The sequence below is a fragment of the Chiloscyllium plagiosum genome, unplaced genomic scaffold (assembly GCF_037043375.1).
Source record: "Chiloscyllium plagiosum isolate Xiang-an unplaced genomic scaffold, Cpla_swu_hap1 HiC_scaffold_7, whole genome shotgun sequence".
NCBI classification, from domain to species: Eukaryota; Metazoa; Chordata; class Chondrichthyes; order Orectolobiformes; family Hemiscylliidae; genus Chiloscyllium; species Chiloscyllium plagiosum.
The window spans coordinates 109925403-109941886 of NW_028270145.1; the positions used below are offsets into that span (position 1 = coordinate 109925403).

At 56.5% G+C, this 16484-nt stretch overlaps 1 protein-coding gene across 1 annotated transcript in view; it reads left to right on the top strand.

The window, feature by feature from the left end:
- Window positions 1–16484, top strand: part of slc23a3 (solute carrier family 23 member 3) — a 140462-nt gene that overhangs the window by 60306 nt on the left and 63672 nt on the right. The window lies entirely within an intron of this gene.

Sequence of the window (16484 nt, forward strand, 5' to 3'; positions counted from 1 at the left end):
GGATGGAGCATTGAAGAGACTGGATAAGCTCAGGTTGTTCTCTTTGGAGCAGAAAAGGTTCAGGGTGGGTGGTTCTTGACAGAAGGATATAAGGTCATCAGGGGAAAGGACAGGTGGATAGAAAGCCACTTTTCTCTTCAGGTGAAGGGTCAATAATGAGGAAGCGTAATTTTAAAGTCATGATTTGGAGGTGCCAGTGTCGGACTGGCGTGTACAACGTTAAAGATCACACAACACCAGGTTATAGTCCAACAGGTTTATTTGGAAGCACTAGCTTTTGGAGCGCTGCTCCTTCATCAGGTAGCTTTGGAAGAGGATCATAAGACACAGAATTTCTAGCAAAAAAGATTATAGTGTAATGCAACTGAAATTATATTTTGAACAATCCAGGTTCTATTGCTATAAATTCTGTGCCTTATTATACTGCTCCACAGCTACCTGATGAAGGCGCAGCACTCTGAAAGCTAGTGCTTCCAAATAAACTTGTTGGACAATAACCTGGTGTTGTGTAATTTTTAATTTTAAAGTGAAGGTTTATAGGGGATTTGAGGTAAAAGATAATCATCTGGAGGATGGGGATCTGGAATGCACCACCTGGGAGGGGGGGTTTGAGGCAGGAAACCTCACAAACCTTAAAACATAAGTGGATGAGCACTTGAAGTGCCATAACATTCAAGGCTTTGGGCCTAGTGCTGGAATGTGGGAATCGAATAGATTTAGTGTAGCTTTGACAGTACAGACTTGATGGGCCAAAGGGCCTCCACAGCACTGCATGATTCTATGACTCTCCTGAGATTCCATCATGCCACCCATCTTGCCCTCTTGCTTTCAGCTGTATGGTCCCTGACCTCTGACCTTCTGTCCTTAACCTCTCTATCTCTGCCACGGTGACTGTTGCTATTGGCTGAGGCAATGGGAAATGGGCGACAAGAGGATGTAAATACTTAGTTATTTTTTCCAAATTCATTCATGGGATGAGGGTGTGGCTGGCTGCACCATATTTATTGCCCAACCCTAATTGCGTAGTTAAGGGTTAGTCACATTGGTCTGGGTCTGGAATCACATGTAGGCCAGACCAGGTAAGGATGGCAGTTTTCTTCCCTAAAGGACATTAGTGAACCAGATGGGTTTATACAACAATCGACGTGGTCTCATTCGGACCAGCTTTTTTAATACCCCAGATTTTTAAACACCTTTTTTTAATTTGGGGAGGACAAAATGGATGTTAATTTTGGGAGGGTGTTGAGTTCCTTTCTTGTACCTTTGCGATCTTACTGAGGCCCTAAGCTGCGGAATTCTCTCCCTCAGCCGCTTCCCCATTCTCCATCCTTCTCACCCTCTTTAATACCTGCCTCTTCACCCTCTCTTCATGCCTCCTTAATGTTTAATCAGGGTCAAATTTTGTTCCACTACAGCCCTGTGCACAGCCTGAGTAGGTTTCTTGATGTGGTTTGGTTCAAGCCAGGTCAGTTGCTAAGGGGTAAACCCAATAAACACCTCAGAGAATTAATGCCACTGGTCACTGTCCTCCCCACACCAGCTGCAGGCCACTGTCCTCCCGTGCTCCAGTCACTGGTCACTGTCCTCCCGTGCTCCAGTCACTGGTCACTGTTCTCCCTGCTCCAGCCACTGGTCACTGTTCTCCCATGCTCCAGCCACTGGTCACTGTCCTCCCCACACCAGCCGCAGGCCACTGTCCTCCCGTGCTCCAGCCACTGGTCACTGTTCTTCCTGCTCTGGCCACTGGTCACTGTCCTCCCTGCTCCGGCCACTGGTCACTGTCCTCCCCACACCAGCCGCAGGCCACTGTCCTCCCGTGCTCCAGGCACTGGTCACTGTCCTCCCTGCTCCGGCCACTGGTCACTGTCCTCCCTGCCCCGGCCGCTGGTCACTGTCCTCCTGTTCTCCAGGCACTGGTCACTGTCCTCCTGTTCTCCAGGCACTGGTCACTGTCCTCCAATGCCTTGGCCACTGGTCACTGTCCTCCCTGCTCCGGCCACTGGTCACTGTCCTCCTGTGCTCCAGGCACTGGTCACTGTCCTCCCTGCTCCGGCCACTGGTCACTGTCCTCCAATGCCCCGGCCACTGGTCACTGTCTTCCCTGCCCCGGCCACTGGTCACTGTCCTCCAATGCCCCGGCCACTGGTCACTGTCCTCCTGTGCTCCAGGCACTGGTCACTGTCCTCCATGCTCCGGCCACTGGTCACTGTCCTCCCGTGCTCCAGCCACTGGTCACTGTCCTCCCGTGCTCCGGCCACTGGTCACTGTCCTCCCTGCTCCAGCCACTGGTCACTGTCCTCCCGTGCTCCGGCCACTGGTCACTGTCCTCCAATGCCTTGGCCACTGGTCACTGTCCTCCCTGCTCCGGCCACTGGTCACTGTCCTCCTGTGCTCCAGCCACTGGTCACTGTCCTCCCTGCTCCGGCCACTGGTCACTGTCCTCCAATGCCCCGGCCACTGGTCACTGTCCTCCCTGCCCCGGCCACTGGTCACTGTCCTCCAATGCCCCGGCCACTGGTCACTGTCCTCCTGTGCTCCAGGCACTGGTCACTGTCCTCCCTGCTCCGGCCACTGGTCACTGTCCTCCCTGCTCCAGCCACTGGTCACTGTCCTCCCGTGCTCCGGCCACTGGTCACTGTCCTCCCTGCTCCAGCCACTGGTCACTGTCCTCCCGTGCTCCGGCCACTGGTCACTGTCCTCCAATGCCCCGGCCACTGGTCACTGTCCTCCCGTGCTCCAGCCACTGGTCACTGTCCTCCAATGCCCCGGCCGCTGGTCACTGTCCTCCTGTTCTCCAGGCACTGGTCACTGTCCTCCCTGCTCCGGCCACTGGTCACTGTCCTCCAATGCTCCAGCCACTGGTCACTGTCCTCCCTGCTCTGGCAACTGGTCACTGTCCTCCTGTGCTCCAGGCACTGGTCACTGTCCTCCCTGCTCCGGCCACTGGTCACTGTCCTCCCCACACCAGCCGTAGGCCACTGTCCTCCCGTGCTCCAGCCACTGGTCACTGTCCTCCAATGCCTTGGCCACTGGTCACTGTCCGCCCTGCTCCGGCCACTGGTCACTGTCCTCCTGTGCTCCAGGCACTGGTCACTGTCCTCCAATGCCTTGGCCACTGGTCACTGTCCTCCCTGCTCCGGCCACTGGTCACTGTCCTCCCATGCTCCGGCCACTGGTCACTGTCCTCCCTGCCCCGGCCACTGGTCACTGTCCTCCAATGCTCCAGCCACTGGTCACTGTCCTCCCTGCTCCGGCAACTGGTCACTGTCCTCCTGTTCTCCAGGCACTGGTCACTGTCCTCCCTGCTCCGGCCACTGGTCACTGTCCTCCAATGCTCCAGCCACTGGTCACTGTCCTCCCTGCTCTGGCAACTGGTCACTGTCCTCCTGTGCTCCAGGCACTGGTCACTGTCCTCCCTGCTCCGGCCACTGGTCACTGTCCTCCCCACACCAGCCGTAGGCCACTGTCCTCCCGTGCTCCAGCCACTGGTCACTGTCCTCCAATGCCTTGGCCACTGGTCACTGTCCTCCCTGCTCCGGCCACTGGTCACTGTCCTCCTGTGCTCCAGGCACTGGTCACTGTCCTCCAATGCCTTGGCCACTGGTCACTGTCCTCCCTGCTCCGGCCACTGGTCACTGTCCTCCCATGCTCCGGCCACTGGTCACTGTCCTCCCTGCCCCGGCCACTGGTCACTGTCCTCCAATGCTCCAGCCACTGGTCACTGTCCTCCCTGCTCCGGCAACTGGTCACTGTCCTCCTGTGCTCCAGGCACTGGTCACTGTCCTCCCTGCTCTGGCCACTGGTCACTGTCCTCCCCACACCAGCCGCAGGCCACTGTCCTCCCGTGCTCCAGCCACTGGTCACTGTCCTCCAATGCCTTGGCCACTGGTCACTGTCCTTCCTGCTCCGGCCACTGGTCACTGTCCTCCCAGCCCCGGCCGCTGGTCACTGTCCTCCTGTGCTCCAGGCACTGGTCACTGTCCTCCAATGCTCCAGCCACTGGTCACTGTCCTCCCTGCTCCGGCCACTGGTCACTGTCCTCCCATGCTCCGGCCACTGGTCACTGTCCTCCCTGCCCTGGCCACTGGTCACTGTCCTCCAATGCCCCGGCCACTGGTCACTGTCCTCCCTGCTCCAGCCACTGGTCACTGTCCTCCAATGCCCCGGCCACTGGTCACTGTCCTCCTGTGCTCCGGCCACTGGTCACTGTCCTCCCGTGCTCCGGCCACTGGTCACTGTCCTCCAATGCCCCGGCCACTGGTCACTGTCCTCCTGTGCTCCAGGCACTGGTCACTGTCCTCCCTGCTCCGGCCACTGTTCACTGTCCTCCCTGCTCCAGCCACTGGTCACTGTCCTCCCGTGCTCCGGCCACTGGTCACAGTCCTCCCTGCTCCAGCCACTGGTCACTGTCCTCCCGTGCTCCGGCCACTGGTCACTGTCCTCCAATGCCCCGGCCACTGGTCACTGTCCTCCTGTGCTCCAGCCACTGGTCACTGTCCTCCTGTGCTCCAGCCACTGGTCACTGTCCTCCAATGCCCCGGCCGCTGGTCACTGTCCTCCTGTTCTCCAGGCACTGGTCACTGTCCTCCCTGCTCCGGCCACTGGTCACTGTCCTCCAATGCTCCAGCCACTGGTCACTGTCCTCCCTGCTCCGGCAACTGGTCACTGTCCTCCTGTGCTCCAGGCACTGGTCACTGTCCTCCCTGCTCCGGCCACTGGTCACTGTCCTCCAATGCTCCGGCCACTGGTCACTGTCCTCCCTGCTCCGGCAACTGGTCACTGTCCTCCTGTGCTCCAGGCACTGGTCACTGTCCTCCCTGCTCTGGCCACTGGTCACTGTCCTCCCCACACCAGCCGCAGGCCACTGTCCTCCCGTGCTCCAGCCACTGGTCACTGTCCTCCAATGCCTTGGCCACTGGTCACTGTCCTTCCTGCTCCGGCCACTGGTCACTGTCCTCCCAGCCCCGGCCGCTGGTCACTGTCCTCCTGTGCTCCAGGCACTGGTCACTGTCCTCCAATGCTCCAGCCACTGGTCACTGTCCTCCCTGCTCCGGCCACTGGTCACTGTCCTCCCATGCTCCGGCCACTGGTCACTGTCCTCCCTGCTCCGGCAACTGGTCACTGTCCTCCTGTGCTCCAGGCACTGGTCACTGTCCTCCCTGCTCTGGCCACTGGTCACTGTCCTCCCCACACCAGCCGCAGGCCACTGTCCTCCCGTGCTCCAGCCACTGGTCACTGTCCTCCAATGCCTTGGCCACTGGTCACTGTCCTTCCTGCTCCGGCCACTGGTCACTGTCCTCCCAGCCCCGGCCGCTGGTCACTGTCCTCCTGTGCTCCAGGCACTGGTCACTGTCCTCCAATGCTCCAGCCACTGGTCACTGTCCTCCCTGCTCCGGCCACTGGTCACTGTCCTCCCATGCTCCGGCCACTGGTCACTGTCCTCCCTGCCCTGGCCACTGGTCACTGTCCTCCAATGCCCCGGCCACTGGTCACTGTCCTCCCTGCTCCAGCCACTGGTCACTGTCCTCCAATGCCCCGGCCACTGGTCACTGTCCTCCTGTGCTCCGGCCACTGGTCACTGTCCTCCCGTGCTCCGGCCACTGGTCACTGTCCTCCAATGCCCCGGCCACTGGTCACTGTCCTCCTGTGCTCCAGGCACTGGTCACTGTCCTCCCTGCTCCGGCCACTGTTCACTGTCCTCCCTGCTCCAGCCACTGGTCACTGTCCTCCCGTGCTCCGGCCACTGGTCACAGTCCTCCCTGCTCCAGCCACTGGTCACTGTCCTCCCGTGCTCCGGCCACTGGTCACTGTCCTCCAATGCCCCGGCCACTGGTCACTGTCCTCCTGTGCTCCAGCCACTGGTCACTGTCCTCCAATGCCCCGGCCGCTGGTCACTGTCCTCCTGTTCTCCAGGCACTGGTCACTGTCCTCCCTGCTCCAGCCACTGGTCACTGTCCTCCAATGCTCCAGCCACTGGTCACTGTCCTCCCTGCTCCGGCAACTGGTCACTGTCCTCCTGTGCTCCAGGCACTGGTCACTGTCCTCCCTGCTCCGGCCACTGGTCACTGTCCTCCAATGCTCCGGCCACTGGTCACTGTCCTCCCTGCTCCAGCCACTGGTCACTGTCCTCCCGTGCTCCGGCCACTGGTCACTGTCCTCCCTGCTCCAGCCACTGGTCACTGTCCTCCCGTGCTCCGGCCACTGGTCACTGTCCTCCCTGCTCCAGCCACTGGTCACTGTCCTCCCATGCTCCGGCCACTGGTCACTATCCTCCCTGCTCCAGCCACTGGTCACTGTCCTCCCGTGATCCAGCCACTGGTCACTGTCCTCCCTGCCCCGGCCGCTGGTCACTGTCCTCCTGTTCCCCAGGCACTGGTCACTGTCCTCCCTGCTCCGGCCACTGGTCACTGTCCTCCTGTGCTCCAGCCACTGGTCACTGTCCTCCCTGCTCCGGCAACTGGTCACTGTCCTCCAATGCCCCGGCACTGGTCACTGTCCTCCTGTGCTCCAGCCACTGGTCACTGTCGTCACTGCTCTGGCCACTGGTCACTGTCTTCCCGTGCTCAGCCACTAGTCACTGTCCTCCCTGCTCTGGCCACTGGTCACTGTCTTCCCGTGCTCCAGCCACTAGTCACTGTCCTCCCTACTGCAGCCACTGGTCACTATCCTTCCTGCTCTGGCCACTGGTCACTGTCCTCCCGTGCCCCAGCCACTGGTCACTGTCCTCCCTGTTCTGGCCACTGGTCACTGTCCTTCCTGCTCTGGCCACTGGTCACTGTCCTCCCTGCTCTGGCCATTGGTCACTCTCCTCCCATGCTCCAGCCACTGGTCACTGTCCTCCCTGCTCTGGCCACTGGTCACTGTCGTCCCGTGCTCCAGCCACTGGTCACTGTCCTCCCTGCTCTGGCCACTGGTCACTGTCCTCCCTGCTCTGGCCACTGGTCACTGTCTTCCCGTGCTCCAGCCACTGGTCACTGTCCTCCCTGCTCTGGCCACTGGTCACTGTCTTCCCGTGCTCCGGCCACTGGTCCCTGTCCTCCCTGCTCCAGCCACTGGTCACTGTCCTCCCTGTTCTGGCCACTGGTCACTGTCTTTCCTGCTCTGGCCACTGGTCACTGTCCTCCCTGCACTGGCCACTGGTCACTCTCCTCCCATGCTCCAGCTACTGGTCACTGTCCTCCCTGTTCTGGCCACTGGTCATTGTCCTCCCTGTTCTGGCCACTGGTCACTGTCCTCCCTGCTCTGGCCACTGGTCACTCTCCTCCCATGATCCAGCCACTGGTCACTGTCCTCCCTGCTCCGGCCACTGGTCACTGTCCTCCAATGCTCCAGCCACTGGTCACTGTCCTCCCTGCTCCGGCAACTGGTCACTGTCCTCCTGTGCTCCAGGCACTGGTCACTGTCCTCCCTGCTCCGGCCACTGGTCACTGTCCTCCAATGCTCCGGCCACTGGTCACTGTCCTCCCTGCTCCGGCAACTGGTCACTGTCCTCCTGTGCTCCAGGCACTGGTCACTGTCCTCCCTGCTCTGGCCACTGGTCACTCTCCTCCCATGATCCAGCCACTGGTCACTGTCCTCCCTGCTCCGGCCACTGGTCACTGTCCTCCAATGCTCCAGCCACTGGTCACTGTCCTCCCTGCTCCGGCAACTGGTCACTGTCCTCCTGTGCTCCAGGCACTGGTCACTGTCCTCCCTGCTCCGGCCACTGGTCACTGTCCTCCAATGCTCCGGCCACTGGTCACTGTCCTCCCTGCTCCGGCAACTGGTCACTGTCCTCCTGTGCTCCAGGCACTGGTCACTGTCCTCCCTGCTCTGGCCACTGGTCACTGTCCTCCCCACACCAGCCGCAGGCCACTGTCCTCCCGTGCTCCAGCCACTGGTCACTGTCCTCCAATGCCTTGGCCACTGGTCACTGTCCTTCCTGCTCCGGCCACTGGTCACTGTCCTCCCAGCCCCGGCCGCTGGTCACTGTCCTCCTGTGCTCCAGGCACTGGTCACTGTCCTCCAATGCTCCAGCCACTGGTCACTGTCCTCCCTGCTCCGGCCACTGGTCACTGTCCTCCCATGCTCCGGCCACTGGTCACTGTCCTCCCTGCTCCGGCAACTGGTCACTGTCCTCCTGTGCTCCAGGCACTGGTCACTGTCCTCCCTGCTCTGGCCACTGGTCACTGTCCTCCCCACACCAGCCGCAGGCCACTGTCCTCCCGTGCTCCAGCCACTGGTCACTGTCCTCCAATGCCTTGGCCACTGGTCACTGTCCTTCCTGCTCCGGCCACTGGTCACTGTCCTCCCAGCCCCGGCCGCTGGTCACTGTCCTCCTGTGCTCCAGGCACTGGTCACTGTCCTCCAATGCTCCAGCCACTGGTCACTGTCCTCCCGTGCTCCGGCCACTGGTCACTGTCCTCCCATGCTCCGGCCACTGGTCACTGTCCTCCCTGCCCTGGCCACTGGTCACTGTCCTCCAATGCCCCGGCCACTGGTCACTGTCCTCCCTGCTCCAGCCACTGGTCACTGTCCTCCAATGCCCCGGCCACTGGTCACTGTCCTCCCGTGCTCCGGCCACTGGTCACTGTCCTCCCGTGCTCCGGCCACTGGTCACTGTCCTCCAATGCCCCGGCCACTGGTCACTGTCCTCCTGTGCTCCAGGCACTGGTCAATGTCCTCCCTGCTCCGGCCACTGTTCACTGTCCTCCCTGCTCCAGCCACTGGTCACTGTCCTCCCGTGCTCCGGCCACTGGTCACAGTCCTCCCTGCTCCAGCCACTGGTCACTGTCCTCCCGTGCTCCGGCCACTGGTCACTGTCCTCCAATGCCCCGGCCACTGGTCACTGTCCTCCTGTGCTCCAGCCACTGGTCACTGTCCTCCAATGCCCCGGCCGCTGGTCACTGTCCTCCTGTTCTCCAGGCACTGGTCACTGTCCTCCCTGCTCCAGCCACTGGTCACTGTCCTCCAATGCTCCAGCCACTGGTCACTGTCCTCCCTGCTCCGGCAACTGGTCACTGTCCTCCTGTGCTCCAGGCACTGGTCACTGTCCTCCCTGCTCCGGCCACTGGTCACTGTCCTCCAATGCTCCGGCCACTGGTCACTGTCCTCCCTGCTCCAGCCACTGGTCACTGTCCTCCCGTGCTCCGGCCACTGGTCACTGTCCTCCCTGCTCCAGCCACTGGTCACTGTCCTCCCGTGCTCCGGCCACTGGTCACTGTCCTCCCTGCTCCAGCCACTGGTCACTGTCCTCCCATGCTCCGGCCACTGGTCACTATCCTCCCTGCTCCAGCCACTGGTCACTGTCCTCCCGTGATCCAGCCACTGGTCACTGTCCTCCCTGCCCCGGCCGCTGGTCACTGTCCTCCTGTTCCCCAGGCACTGGTCACTGTCCTCCCTGCTCCGGCCACTGGTCACTGTCCTCCTGTACTCCAGCCACTGGTCACTGTCCTCCCTGCTCCGGCAACTGGTCACTGTCCTCCAATGCCCCGGCACTGGTCACTGTCCTCCTGTGCTCCAGCCACTGGTCACTGTCGTCACTGCTCTGGCCACTGGTCACTGTCCTCGCCTGCTCCAGCCACTGGTCACTGTCTTCCCGTGCTCAGCCACTAGTCACTGTCCTCCCTGCTCTGGCCACTGGTCACTGTCTTCCCGTGCTCCAGCCACTAGTCACTGTCCTCCCTACTGCAGCCACTGGTCACTATCCTTCCTGCTCTGGCCACTGGTCACTGTCCTCCCGTGCCCCAGCCACTGGTCACTGTCCTCCCTGTTCTGGCCACTGGTCACTGTCCTTCCTGCTCTGGCCACTGGTCACTGTCCTCCCTGCTCTGGCCATTGGTCACTCTCCTCCCATGCTCCAGCCACTGGTCACTGTCCTCCCTGCTCTGGCCACTGGTCACTGTCGTCCCGTGCTCCAGCCACTGGTCACTGTCCTCCCTGTTCTGGCCACTGGTCACTGTCCTCCCTGCTCTGGCCACTGGTCACTGTCTTCCCGTGCTCCAGCCACTGGTCACTGTCCTCCCTGCTCTGGCCACTGGTCACTGTCTTCCCGTGCTCCGGCCACTGGTCACTGTCCTCCCTGCTCCAGCCACTGGTCACTGTCCTCCCTGTTCTGGCCACTGGTCACTGTCTTTCCTGCTCTGGCCACTGGTCACTGTCCTCCCTGCACTGGCCACTGGTCACTCTCCTCCCATGCTCCAGCTACTGGTCACTGTCCTCCCTGTTCTGGCCACTGGTCATTGTCCTCCCTGTTCTGGCCACTGGTCACTGTCCTCCCTGCTCTGGCCACTGGTCACTCTCCTCCCATGATCCAGCCACTGGTCACTGTCCTCCCTGTTCTGGCCACTGGTCACTGTCCTCCCTGCTCCAGCCACTGGTCACTGTCCTCCCTGCTCCGGCCACTGGTCACTCTCCTCCCGTGCTCCAGTCACTGGTCACTGTCCTCCCTGCTCCGGCCACTGGTCACTGTCCTCCAATACTCGGGCCACTGGTCACTGTCCTCCCGTGCTCCGGCCACTGGTCACTGTCCTCCCGTGCTCCAGCCACTGGTCACTGTCCTCCCTGCTCCTGCCACTGGTCACTATCCTCCAATGCTCCGGCCACTGGTCACTGTCCTCCCGTGCTCCAGCCACTGGTCACTGTCCTCCAATGCCCCGGCCACTGGTCACTGTCCTCCCTGCTCCGGCCACTGGTCACTGTCCTCCCATGCTCCGGCCACTAGTCACTGTCCTCCAATGCCCCGGCCACTGGTCACAGTCCTCCTGTGCTCCAGGCACTGGTCATTGTCCTCCCTGCCCCGGCCGCTGGTCACTGTTCTCCCTGCTCCGGCCACTGGTCACTGTCCTCCTGTGCTCCGGCCACTGGTCACTGTCCTCCTGTGCTCCAGCCACTGGTCACTGTCCTCCCTACTCCGGCAACTGGTCACTGTCCTCCAATGCCCCGGCACTGGTCATTGTCCTCCTGTGCTCCAGCAACTGGTCACTGTCGTCCCTGCTCTGGCCACTGATCACTGTCCTCCTGCGCTCCAGACACTGGTCACTGTCCTCCCTGCTCTGGCCACTGGTCACTGTCCTCCCGTGCTCCAGCCACTGGTCACTGTCCTTCCTGCTCTGGCCACTGGTCACTGTCCTCCCGTGCTCCAGCCACTGGTCACTGTCCTCCTGCGCTCCAGCCACTGGTCACTGTCCTCCCATGCTCCAGCTACTGGTCACTGTCCTCCTGCGCTCCAGACACTGGTAACTGTCCTCCCTGCTCTGGCCACTGGTCACTGTCCTCCTGCGCTCCAGCCACTGGTCACTGTCCACCCTGCTCTGGCCACTGGTCACTCTCCTCCCGTGCTCCAGCCACTGGTCACTGTCCTCCCTGATCTGGCCACTGGTCACTGTCTTCCCATGCTCCAGCCACTGGTCACTGTCCTCCCGTGCTCCAGCCACTGGTCACGCTCCAGCTCCACAGCCTTGAAGCCCCTTGGCAATGTCACAACAATAAGGTAAGGGCCAGCCGCGGAAAAGCAGGACTAGTGCAGGTGGCAGTGTGTTTTTAGCATTACAGACTCAATGGGTTGAAGGGCGGATTCTGCACTGTATGATTTTATATGGGGTGGGGCTTAAGCAGGAGGTTTGATTGGAGGCGGGTGCAGATACAAAGAGGTGAGGTGGGGGCTGCTGGTTGCGGGGGTTGGGGTAAAGAATCGAGAGACATTAGAGGACAACTAGACAAAGCAGGAATGATATATTGGCAGAAGGCTGTTAGCGAAGGCGGAGGCATTGTTGCAATGTCACAGAATGACCAACCCAGAGTCCCCAGGCTAACGCTCTGGGGATCAATGGTCTGGTCCACTCCTGAAGAACAGTCAAAATAGTCACAAAAAACATTAACTCGATGTCTATCTTCACAATTGCTGCCAGACCTGCTGAGTTTCTCCAGCATCCCATTATTGCTCTGGAGGTATTGACTCATAAAATGGCAGATGGTGAAATCTGAATTCCACTGAGACAGAAAAAACTCAAATAGAAATCTAGCTTCATGGCAAACCATGTAACCATCTGTTCACTGATGTCCTTTAGGGAAGGAAATCTGCTGTTCTTACTCGGTCTGGCCTACATGTGACTCCAGACCCATAGCAATGGGGCTGACTCTGGGCACTTTCAGATGGGCAATAAATGCTGGCCCAATCAGAGACACCCGTGTCCTCCAAATGTGTAAAACAAAAACCTTGTGACACAAGAAGAATGGGAGGTTGGAAGCGGCAGGAGTGACTGTAATAACTTCCGGGGTTAAAATCAACTAGGTGAAAGTAAGGACTGCAGATGCTGGAGATCAGAGTCAAGATTAGCGTGGTGCTGGGAAAGCACGGCAGGTCAGGCAGCATCCAAGGAACAGGAAAATCAACGTTTCAGGATGAAGGGCTTTTCCCTGATACATCGATTTTCCTGCTCCTTGGATGCTGCCTGACCGGCTGTGCTTTTCCAGCATCACGCTAATCTTGACTCTGATCTCCAGCATCTGCAGTCCTTACTTTTGCCCTGTAGTAACTTCCATTCTGTAGCACCTACAGTGTGGCACTACAATGTCGCATGGCACTTTATAAGGAATGATCGACACTTAGAAACCGGGGCAAAAAGAAAAACGAAGACTTTAAGTGAGGCTTTTTCAAAGAGGTCAATTTTGAGGAGCTCCTGAGAGGCAGACAGACCAGGTGATTTAGGAATGAATATAGGAGGGAATGAGACAGCTGAAGTCACTACACACAGGGGTGAGAGAGAGGGAAGATATCAGAGTTAGAGAAATGCAGGGCAGGGTGATAGAGCTGGGGGAGATTAACAGAAATCGGGAAGATGAGGCAAGCAGGAATATTTATGTGATAGAACATAGAACATAGAACAATACAGCACAGAACAGGCCCTTCGGCCCACGATGTTGTGCCGAACATTTGTCCTAGCTTAAGCACCCATCCATGTACCTATCCAATTGCCGCTTAAAGGTCACTAATGATTCTGACTCTACCACTCCCACAGGCAACGCATTCCATGCCCCCACCACTCTCTGGGTAAAGAACCTACCCCTGACATCTCCCCTATACCTTCCACCCTTCACCTTAAATTTATGTCCCCTTGTAACACTCTGTTGCACCCGGGGAAAAAGTTTCTGACTGTCTACTCTATCTATTCCTCTGATCATCTTATAAACCTCTATCAAGTCACCCCTCATCCTTCGCCATTCCAACGAGAAAAGGCCTAGCACTCTCAACCTATCCTCGTACGACCTATTCTCCATTCCAGGCAACATCCTGGTAAATCTTCTCTGCACGCTCTCCAAAGCTTCCACATCTTTCCTAAAGTGAGGCGACCAGAACTGCACACAGTACTCCAAGTGTGGCCTAACCAAAGTCCTGTACAGCTGCAACATCACTTCACGACTCTTGAATTCAATCCCTCTGCTAATGAACGCTAATACACCATAGGCCTTCTTACAAGCTCTATCCACCTGAGTGGCAATTTTCAAAGATCTATGAACATAGACCCCAAGATCCCTCTGTTCTTCCACCTTACTAAGAACCCTACCGTTAACCCTGTATTCCACATTCTTATTTGTCTTTCCAAAATGGACAACCTCACACTTGGCAGGGTTGAACTCCATCTGCCACTCCTCAGCTCAGCTCTGCATCATATCTAAGTCCCTTTGCAGCCGACAACAGCCCTCCTCACTATCCACAACTCCACCAATCTTCGTCTCGTCTGCAAATTTACTGACCCACTCTTCGACTCCCTCATCCAAGTCATTAATAAAAATTACAAACAGCAGAGGACCCAGAACTGATCCCTGCGGAACTCCACTTGTAACTGGGCTCCAGGCTGAATATTTACCATCTACCACCACTCTCTGACTTCAACCGGTTAGCCAGTTTTCTATCCAATTGGCCAAATTTCCCTCTATCCCATGCCTCCTGACTTTCCGCATAAGCCTACCAGTGATAATGAGGCACTTCCGAAGAACTGAGTAGTATGAATAGATAATAACTTATTTTCACTAAATTATTAATTGAGAGACCCAGGAAATGCTCTGGGGACCTGGGTTCAACTCCCACCACAGTAGGTATTGGAATTTGAAGTTTTAAAAAAATCTGTAAAGAATAGTTTAATGATGACCATGAATCCATTGTCAATTGTTGCAAAAACCCATCTAGTTTACTAATGACCTTTAGGGAAGGAAATCTGCCATCCTTACCTGGCCTGGCCTACATGTGACTGAGTTGAGAGTGTGGTGCTGGAAAGGCACAGCAGGTCAGGCAGCATCCGAGGAGCAGGAGAGTCAATGTTTTGGGCAAGAGTCCTTCATCAGGAATGAGGCTGTGACTCCAGACATGTGACATAGGACTACATGTGACTCCAGACCCATAGCAATGTGGTTGACCCTTAACTGCTCTCTGGGCAATAGGGATGGGCATGGTCTAGCCAGTAATACCCAGATCCTATGAATTAATTTTAAAAAAAACTTCCATCTCACATCCTTATGACTACCACATGACAAGAGGTGGAAAACCAGGAGCGTGAGGCTAACATGAAGACAGGTATCAGGGAGCAGCTAAATAAGTAACAGACAGCCAAAATTAACTGCAAAGGGGAGACCGAAATCATGATAAAGGAATGGTCGAGAAAGAGCGACCATGTTTGCAGGAGTCACAAGACAACGAGAACCATATTGCTCAGAATCATTTACCTAATCTCGGGCCAATAATCTATCACACACTCAGGTAGTGAAGCCAAGTGTCAAAGGTGTGCGGAGTCAATTCCACACTGCCTCACTCAGGAATGTTAATTGACAGTAATAATTGTTTTCATTGGGACCTCGTCAAGTAATTGAGGAAAACCCGTGACAGTAAATTGACAAGAGCCTTGGAAGAAAGCCACAGGACACTGAGTACAATGACAATAGAAACTCTCAGGTATGTGTGCGGGCACATTATCACTGTATCTCACCTGGAGTCTCGCACAGGTTATGAAGATTTCAGGGCAGAATTCCACCTAGGCGGCTCTCTGGTGCCTATCTTTACTGTTCATGAATATTGAAATCTGCCATGGCAGGATTTGAATCCAGGTCCCCAGAATATTATCTGGGTCTCTGGATTAACAGTCCAGCGATAATATCACTGGGCCATCGCCTCCCCTCGAGTGTAATCTCAATAGGCCGAGTGACTTCTTTCCACGCTGTAACGTTCTGTGACATGCCGTCCTCTTGAGGAAAGGGGTCAGAAGGAAATTTTGCAGCAGTATTGGGTCACAGACATTAGTCCGTTTGGAAGAAATATAGTCACTGTTTTAATACTAGACACAAAATATCCAATCTGTGCTCAGCAAGCTCCCACAACAGCAATAAATGACTGGATTTGTGCCTCGTTTAGCAATTATTTGTTGAGTATAAATATTGCTCGGGAGCACTCACTTATTCATCTTCAAACCTTTTAAGAAAAGATATCATTTCATCTGAGGCAGTTCAGGGAAAGTTCACTCGGATGATTCTTGGTATGGAGGGACTGTCTCATGAGCAAAGGTTAAATAGGGTTGGGATCCTACTCACTGGAGTTTAGAAGATTGAGAGGTGATTTCATTGAAACATATTAGATTCTGAAGGGGCTTGACAGGGTAAAAGCTGAGAGGATGTTTCCCCTCATGAGAGAGTCTAGGACCAGAGGGCATAGTCTCAGAATAAAGGGGTGGCAATGAGATGAGGAGGAATTTCTTCTCTCAGAGAGTTGGGAGTCTTTGGAAGTCCTTGATCCAAACAGGTGTGGATGCTGAATCCTTGTGTATATTTAAGGCTGAGCTAAATAGATTCTTGATCAGTTGGGGAATCAAGAGTTGTGGAGAAAGGGCAGGAAAGTGAATGTGGGGAATGTCAAATCAGCCATGTTCCTGTTGAATGACAGAGTAGACCTGAGGGGCTGAATGGTCTACCCCTGTTTGTATTTCTTATGGTCTTATAGAGCCCAGGATCCTTTCCACTCACCTGTGGGAACGGTCAGGACCTCAGTTCAAGGCTTTATCTGGAAAATAGAATCTGTGACAGGATGAATGTTGAAAAAAGCTTACCCATCTCATATGACAACATGGGGACACCATTTATAAACAAGGTGTCTCCCATTTAGATAGAGAACGATTTCCTCTCAGAGGGTCAGGAGTGTATGGAGCTCTCTTTCCACAAAGAATGTAGAGGGTGGGAGAGTCATCAAATATTATTAAGATGGAGGTAGATGGATTCTTCAACAAAATCAGAAATTGTTGGAGAAACTCAGCAGGTCTGGCAGCACCTGTGGTTGAGCTGATGTTTCAATAAGGGCCACTGGACTCAAAATGTTAACCGTGCTTTCTCACCACAGATGCTGCCAGACTTGCTGAGTTTCTCCAGCAATTTCTGTTTCTGCTTCAGATTTCCAGCACCCAGAGTTCTTAGTTTTATTTTATTGTAGATGGATTATGACTGACAGGGGTATTTCAAAAGAGATT